Raw genomic sequence first — 8353 nt, 5'->3', positions numbered from 1 at the left:
TCCCACAAAGTTCACTCCTGTGCTTAATTCAGAAGTCAAGAACGGATTTGACTAACTTAATAAAGGAGTTAAGGAAACTGAAATAGCACAGAGCTCTTATGAAACACTTAAACAAAAGTTTACAAACTTTCTCCAGAATAGAACAAATGTGGGCACTGTAATCTTATAGGAGTTTGTTTATGAAATGGCTTAAGGGATAAAACTGTAAAACTAATGATGAACTCCTTCCACCCATACCCAAATTTCCATGTGAAAAGGTGCACCAATAATTACAGTTCCTTCTTCCTTATTATGGTATCTATCTTGTCTGTTTTATGATTTCTTCCTCTATAAAGTTGAATTTGGATGTTTGGATTATTATTTCCTTTAGGAAAGTCCTATAGCTATTGTTATACCACCTCACAGGACAGACATTCATGCAAATAAAGACAAACCTTCTTAAATGTCTTTGCTGTACCCTGTGCTTTGTACTTTTGAATAACAGGTAAACATTTTTCTAGAGTTTGATCCTGTAATGGTCCATCTCCTGCCTTCCAGGCTTCTAAATTTTAGTATGACATTTGGACTTGCTTCCTCTCTTTCTTTCCCTGCCCTAGTACCCCCTCTAACTCACTTTGCAATACCTACTAGGAAAGAGGGGTATTACTATGTGAACAAAGTACTTGGAAAAACTAAAAATAAACCCCCACATTCCCAAAGCTACCTGTATCCAATGAAACCAGTAATTTTTTTACAGAACTAGGACAGTAGAAACCACAAAACATTTCAGTTCCCATTCAGCTCCAGCCCACAAACACACAGCTCAATGTAAGTCCTCAAGTGAATACAACTTACTCTCTTTGACCTTTACACATTGGAAAACCTACTCTTAAATACCAAAATTAATAACCTTTCCAACCACCTTCACTGACAAAAAAACCACACATACCATTTGTACGTTCTCCTAGGAGAGAGAAACACCATTTCAGGAATCTACCTGCCTATAATTAGAAAAGATTGCTGGTGTCCAAAGTGGAGATAACAAGTAGAATAATAACATGTTATATTGTGCTGAACTGAGGCTATGTGACAAGAACTTAAACTGTGATGGAGTGGCAAAGCTCCTTTTCCTGCTTATTGTTAATGAGGGTACAGCACTATGCTGAAAAGGCTTACTCCTGTTTTGCATTGAAGTGAGGGGGAACTCTAATTTAAGGAGCACCCATTCTCTTTAGAAGATATTACTAATGTTCCTAATGTTTCCAGTTACTGAAGTCCTGATTTTTATATTGTGCCTGCAGCTTGTTGTAGTCATTATAAATTGTACTGAGCTTTTTGGTCCGGGGTGAGTGTAAGCAGTATCTGAGCAGCAGTCATGATCCCTGGGCACCATGAAAGGTGAGTGAAGCAAAGCTGGGGCTCCCACAGATCTGATCTCCTAGCTAAGTGTTCCTGGGTGGGAGGCTCCTGCAGGAGCTCACTGGTGAGGGCCTGTGGGGTGCTGTGTGTGCACATCACTGCTCTGCTCCCTGTGTGGCACAGACAGAAATGGCTGGTATGGCCATGCCTCTCAAACAAATGCCAACCCCTCCATCCAGCCAACCCCCCCCAGCACCAAACCTTGAGAGATGGCTCTTTCTGGTGTACTTGTGACTTACAGAGGTGGACAGTGCAGTGGCAGAGGATTGTTGTGCAGCTCCTTCAGGTTTACCTTCAATGCAAGTTCTCTGAAGGGCCCTGTGAATTACATGAGGATAGATCTTTTTAGGATACTATAGATAGCAGGCAAGTTAGCCCTGATTTATGCAGAAAGAAGTGATTTCTCCTCTTCACAGTGTGCTGAGCTTGAATTTAATTTGCAGTGAGGTAAAAGGCCATTCAGTAAGCCAGTCTTGCCTTGAAGAGAATATGTCTTGGCTTTTGAGCTTTTGTCACAAAACTGAATTTCCTGAACCATTACAGGGAAGGAAATGCTGTTTTGTAAAAATTCAGCCCTTGCTGAATTAAGAACTGACAGATCTCTCACCTACATGTTTCTTATTTGATCTAAAGTCAGTCTTTTTTTGCTTTGTATTTCCAAAGACATTTAGAGAGGGAAATAAAATGTAATTTTGCATGTTACACATGTACAAACATCCCCACATAGAGAAATATAAGTCCTTCAGCTCACCCAAAAGTAAGAAGAACCTTTCTGAAGACCTGATGTAGAGGTGTTTGCTGTTTGGTATGGTTCCCTGAGGACATGGTCCTAGGCATGGCCCTGTTACACCTCTGTCATTCTTAGCAGTAATTACAGACGGACGAGCTGTGTGTGGGGAGTGGTGGTGTTTGTGAGTCAGACTTGAGGAATCAAACACTGCAGTTTTGCAGCAGGCTTCTAGATTTTGTTGGGAAGGAATGGTACAACTTGCTGCATTTATTGTCTATGCACAGGTCACAGTGTAGCTGAAGCTGAATATTTAAGTGGGTTACATGTATTGTCACTTATCCTGTGGCAGCTGCTGCTGCAGTGAGAGGCTGGGAGGCCTTTGCTGGGGATGGAGGGATGAACCTCTGCACAGGCTGCATCCAACGGAGCATGTACTGCCCACTTCCAAGGGCACACCTTCTTTTCCTGACACTTAAAACTGGTGAAGCCCATGTCCAAGTGTGCTATTTATTACCTAAAATTATATTCTAAGTGGCTTTTAAGCCTGTTGCCAGGCTTCAAATTACAAATGATCTTGGCACCTAGTGCATTATTACAATGTTTTTGTCTGTAAACAAAGCAAGCAGATTTCAAGTCAGCATCAAAGATACAGGATTTTGAGATACCAAATAGTTTTTTCATGGTCCTGCTGATGTAAGGGATCACATTTAGCCTGTGGAAAGATTAATATAGATATCATGTGACATTTTCTCTGTGACCACTGCTAAAGCACAGTGCTTTGTTTTGTCATCCCTCACCCATTTGTCAGCCATACCTAATTGATTAAGCTACTGTAACATTTTTATTCTGCATGTGAAGTTCCTTCCTCAGCAATCTCTCCCTCCCAAAATGTACATTCATCATTAATTACAAAATCAATGGGAGAGATGGTCTGGACATATACAATTGATAGCTTCCCTCTTCAGATTAGCATAGCCTCCCAATTCATTACGTGGAATGAATAATACAGTTGCTGCCACCATGAAAACGGGCAGGTCACCTGCTGTAAATTTCTTAACAAAACATGGTGTCATGAGCCTTTTCATTTGCTGAGTGTTTACTGTGTGTTTGGAGGAGTCCATCCTCTTTCTGAGCTTCTCTCTTGGCAAAGAAACAATCATAAATTTAGACAAATAAATGCTTAAATGTTGAAAGACTGAGAAGTTCCATCTGAAAGCTCCAGTGCTTAAAGTGAATCCTGCAGAGTGCTGACACTGCACCTGTGAATACGATATTAGAAAAAGATGAAAGGATCAAAAAATGGGGTCCCTATGAACCCAGTAATGTTTCTTGCATGAGAAAGGTAATGGGAATTTAGGCCACAGTGTGCATAGTTTCCTGTGTTTTAGCATATTAAAACATTGAAATCTCCCAGATTTTTTATTTTTTTCTTTCTCTGTACTATATTTGGATTAGAGTCTTCCATTCCCCTTTTCTCAAAGAAAATATGCTTCCAGTCACATTTTCCAAAATAGCCTCTCTGGTCTTTTAGTAGCTACCCACTTATAACTTTACAAGTCAGGTCAATTATGAAATAGAGGCAACATTTCCTGTAAGAGTCAGAAATTTAGCCAAAATTAAATAAGTATTCCCTTAATATAAGGATAGAAGAATAACGTTTTTTTAAAATGACAATTGATGATCAGGCTCTGATATTGTTCTCTGTGTTGCACCTTACTTCAGTAACTTCACTAAAATTAATTTGACACCTTGGGGAATAAGGAGATGCACAACAAAGTCCTCCTGTCATTGCCAGGACACTGGAATCTTTATGCTGAATAAAGCTTATCACAAGATTTACCTATATATGAAGCATGTATATCTTAAATTATAAGATAGGAAAGATGATTTAGCCATTTAAGTAAAGGGAATGTATGCTTTCAATTCCCATAAACATTAACAGAGATTTTATTGGAGTTTTAGGGGGAGTAAAACATCATTCCAAATTAATTGACTGCAAGAGAGCCATTCACCTCAGCAGGATTTGGACCAGGTTTCAAGTGATTTAGTGACTTTAATGGACTTTATTCTAGGGATTATAAAATCAAGCCTTGTAATGTTTAAATTGGAGTTATAAAAAAAAGGTAGGAATTGAACCAAAGCATTATTACAAAAATGTCATCTGTAATAAATAAATTAGGTACAATACCTGAAGCAAGACTAATACTAGTATTTACAACAAAATTCAGGCCAGACTATGACTAAGAATATTGATAATTGTCTTCCTTGTTATTAAGTGGTAATGTATTTATCTATGTGTTAGAGGTCAATGGAATAGACAGATAGTTACAAACATGCCTTAACCCAGACATGTCTTTATCTAGTTTGGTGTGAACAGAAAGTTATGATCTGATTTTATTAGTACTTCTGGATTGTCCCTTGAACTAATTTTGCAAAACTCCCAATGTGATTGCCATCCACGGGTTTTATTTAGATCTCAGTGAGGAAAATTACTGCAATCTTTTGCTCTTCAAATGTACATTCTGAGTCAGATATTCCTTTCCCAAAAACTTTCCAATAGGATTCACTGGTGAAAATCCAATTGCAAAATCAAAGTCTTTGTCTGTTAAAATAGTGATGTCTTTCAGCACACAAAATAAGGGCAGAGTGCATGTAATGATTGAAGCCATACTTCTAGTGGTACTTCCCTGTCAAATATATATGTCTATTATTTGTTTCAATATTTCTCATGTTCCAAATCGTGGGACTTTCCTGTATTTGTCAACTCCTCAGTCATCTGGCAGGTTTTCCTAGCTGTTGTTTTCCAGTAACCAGAATTCAATGATATTACCAAAATCCTTGCCAGAACCCCTTTGTCTTACTTCAAATGATTCTTGCACAGCCTCCTGGGGTGCTCTGCAAACGTCAGCAGCTGTTGTGGCACCTTTCCTGCCTCACCCAGACTGGATATGCAGCTCTGTCACTGCAGCAGCACATGGAAAAGGGAAAGATAGATGAACCCCATCTGGTTATTTCTGCAAGAGGAAGGTTTTCTTAGCTAAAAAGAGGCCCTTTTCATGTGGAAAAAATCCCTTGCAGACTATTGGCCTGTGTAACTACATTTATGAAGTTTTCTAAAAGCATGTTATTGACCATTTGTGATGCATTGTTTCTACATTTTATTATAGAAATATGTACTTAGGAACCTTTATAAAATGCAGATTATTGATCCAGACCTATAAATATTTACTCAAAGTTTTAAAACTCCAGTTATTTGACCTGATTGTATGGCTATTCATTCTTAAAAAAAAAAAAAAAGCCCCTGTAGTATATCTGTATTAAGAATTCTAAAAAAAGTTCACAATTACCTCAAAAAGCTGTTAATATTACTTTTGGGGTAATTTCAAAGCTCACAAATTGTGTGTTTCTCTTATAGTCTAATGGCTTACAAAATTTTGTGTTTAAAATATGATTTTTTAATAACAGGAAGAAAAAAAATTAAATATGTTTCCATTCTAGAACTTGTTTTCTAATTTTCAGCTCAGAGCAAAATTTTTATGGTTGAGTTACAAACCTCTGAAAATAGGGGTTTACAATGGAAACACTGACACCACTTTAACTATGGCAGCACTGGCAGAGCAGTGTAATATACACTAGAAATAGAAAGCAAGATTAGAGATGACATTTAGGACATGAGGCCTTCTCCAGGCTGTGGGAAAAATAACTGTAGTCTATTTTTTTCCACAGCCTGAAAAAGGCCTCCTGGTCTGAGTGTCATCTCTAATCTTATTTCCCATTCATACCATGCATTTAACTAACTCCTTTTTTAATTATTATTGGCAGTAATTTGTTGCAGTTTTAAGTACCAAGCCATGTCCAAATCACAGCTTCCCTGGCTAGCACATGGCAAGGTGTTGGGGAGGGTACCAAGGACACCGAGGACTTTGCTGATAGTTTGGTCTCCACGATGTGCCACAGCAGGCTGTGGGAGCCAGCCCTGCTGCTCTGGGTCAGGCGGGCAGAGCTCCTGCCAGTTGTGCCAGAGCAGCGCACTGCAGCACTGGGCACACTGCAGACTGCATCTTCTAAGGGCACAGAGAAGCCTGACAGTCAAATAAACTTACCCTGGAGTGTCTGGAGCAGCAGCCAGGACAGGCAGGTACTCAGGTGCAGTGGCTTCCACCACCACTTCTGGAGCAGGCTACATTTCCCACGACAATTTAGCCTTGACCCAGGGTCCTAAATACTCCAAAGTGAGAGTGGCCAGAACACTAAAAAATAATTTGGTTAGATGTGACTCTGGACTAGGCTGTCTCCACCACAAAGCCATGGCATTAATATTGCCAGGAAGATCCCTCTACCAGTGGGCCCACATGAAAGGAGGGACTTGGTACTGTCTCCAAAAGGTAGCTAAGCTCAAGGGCTAAGTTTTAGATTTCTCCCTTTTTCCAAACCCTTTTTCCAAATCATGGGACTTTCTTGTATTTGTCAGCTCTTCAGTCATCTGGCAGGTTTTCCTAGCTGTTGTTTTGCAGTAAGCAGAATTCAATGATATTACCTTAGGCATTCTCCGACTCCTAGCTGCTTCAGTTTTGTGTTCACTGCATTAAATGATAATTCCCTGTATACATTTATGGCCTTTTAATACCTACTGTGCTGCAGCATTGCTTTGCACTGATCTTGCAATCTCCATTCTCAGTGTGGGGTAAGAAGGAGCAATAAGGAAAGAAAATGCCACTGCAGAACAAATGCAATTGTAATTACTTCTTGCTCCCACCAGAAGAATGCCAGTAGGAGATCCATGTCCTGAGGGTGATCAGACAGACAGAACGCATCTATCCTGTCTATATTGCTTGAATGATCAAGGTAGAAACTTATTCTACATTTGAACTGCATTTCCAGTACTCATCTGATCAATTCTTTTTATTGCTGTACTTACAGTAGACAAAGATACTGGCAGCTACTGCCCATTCTCCAAGAAATGTATCCTGCAAAGCAATAATAGAGGCAAATTTATTGCTGAAGCAATTGCCTAGTGAAGGTGCTTCATTCCAGCCCTGTGGAAGCTGGTATTAGTGCAGGATAAACACGACCTGTTCTGTGTGTACATGTAAGTAGGTGTATAATTTTGTTTGTTAGCACGGTGTCTTCTTGGCAGGTTCTCTGCAGCCAGCAATTGCCAGCTGCTAAATGTTCAAAGAAACATGATTTGAATTGTTCTCCACATTGGGAGAGTAGCCAGGAAAATGCATTTAATATATCCAGTGGATTCAATTCTGACAGCAGAGATGTAGAAAAATTTGCTTACCTGTGAACATCTTTTGGATTTTAATTTTCAGAAAAAGCAGTTAATAACAACTATTCTCTCGCATAAATGATATATCACAAAGCCAGAAAAATTGAAATATGAATTATTTGGTAAAGTTGAGATTTCATGTTCATTTTTCTACAAGATTTTGACATTGTTATTGGCCCAATACTTCATTCTACTTCGTGTTGTTTATAGATCCAGGAAAATGTCATATAGTTTCTTTAATCCTTACAAAATATAAACACTCTTTTAAAAATGTTCTTTTCTTTGGTTAGATCTCTGACTGAACTGTACTTTTTACACAAGCCAAATGCATGATATAGTAATTTGTCAAAAAGTAGCATGAAGATTTGAAATACCATTAATTACTGAAGCTGCTGTGAAAGGCTGGTAACCACAATTCTTGTGCACAGGCAACCACTGGGACACAAAATGTTCTTCCAAAAGCACCTTCTTGGTCATATAGGGCTGGGAGTGTGGCACATGAAGAAGGGGTGGATCAAAAGTGTCTGCTGGGAAACCAGAGCCTGCACTTCAGGCTATACTGTGCTAATCCCTGAACATGGAGTGCTGTTCCTGTCAGAACACTGTGTTACACCAGCCATTCTGTCTCACTTGTGACAGCCCCTGATCATATTTTTGGCCAGAAGAGCCAGACTAGAAGTTTCTGAGACAATTCTCTATCCACAGAAACTGTGAGGAATTAACTTGAAAAAACTCTGTTACAACAGTGCAGTGGTGTAAGCTAGCACTGATGATATTCTCACCTGATCCAGCCCAGTGTGAACCACCATAACTCTGGTTTAAATGGTTACATGAATTCCCATGCAAAAACCAATTTCACTAAGCACACAGTATTGCACCTTCTGTAACCCTGGCACAGCCCTGTGTCCAGGTGATTCTGTCCCACCCAACCTGAAAATTTGGGCTTGCTG

The sequence above is a fragment of the Geospiza fortis genome, unplaced genomic scaffold, assembly GCF_000277835.1.
Source record: "Geospiza fortis unplaced genomic scaffold, GeoFor_1.0 scaffold318, whole genome shotgun sequence".
NCBI classification, from domain to species: Eukaryota; Metazoa; Chordata; class Aves; order Passeriformes; family Thraupidae; genus Geospiza; species Geospiza fortis.
Note: the sequence above shows the minus strand (reverse complement) of the source record.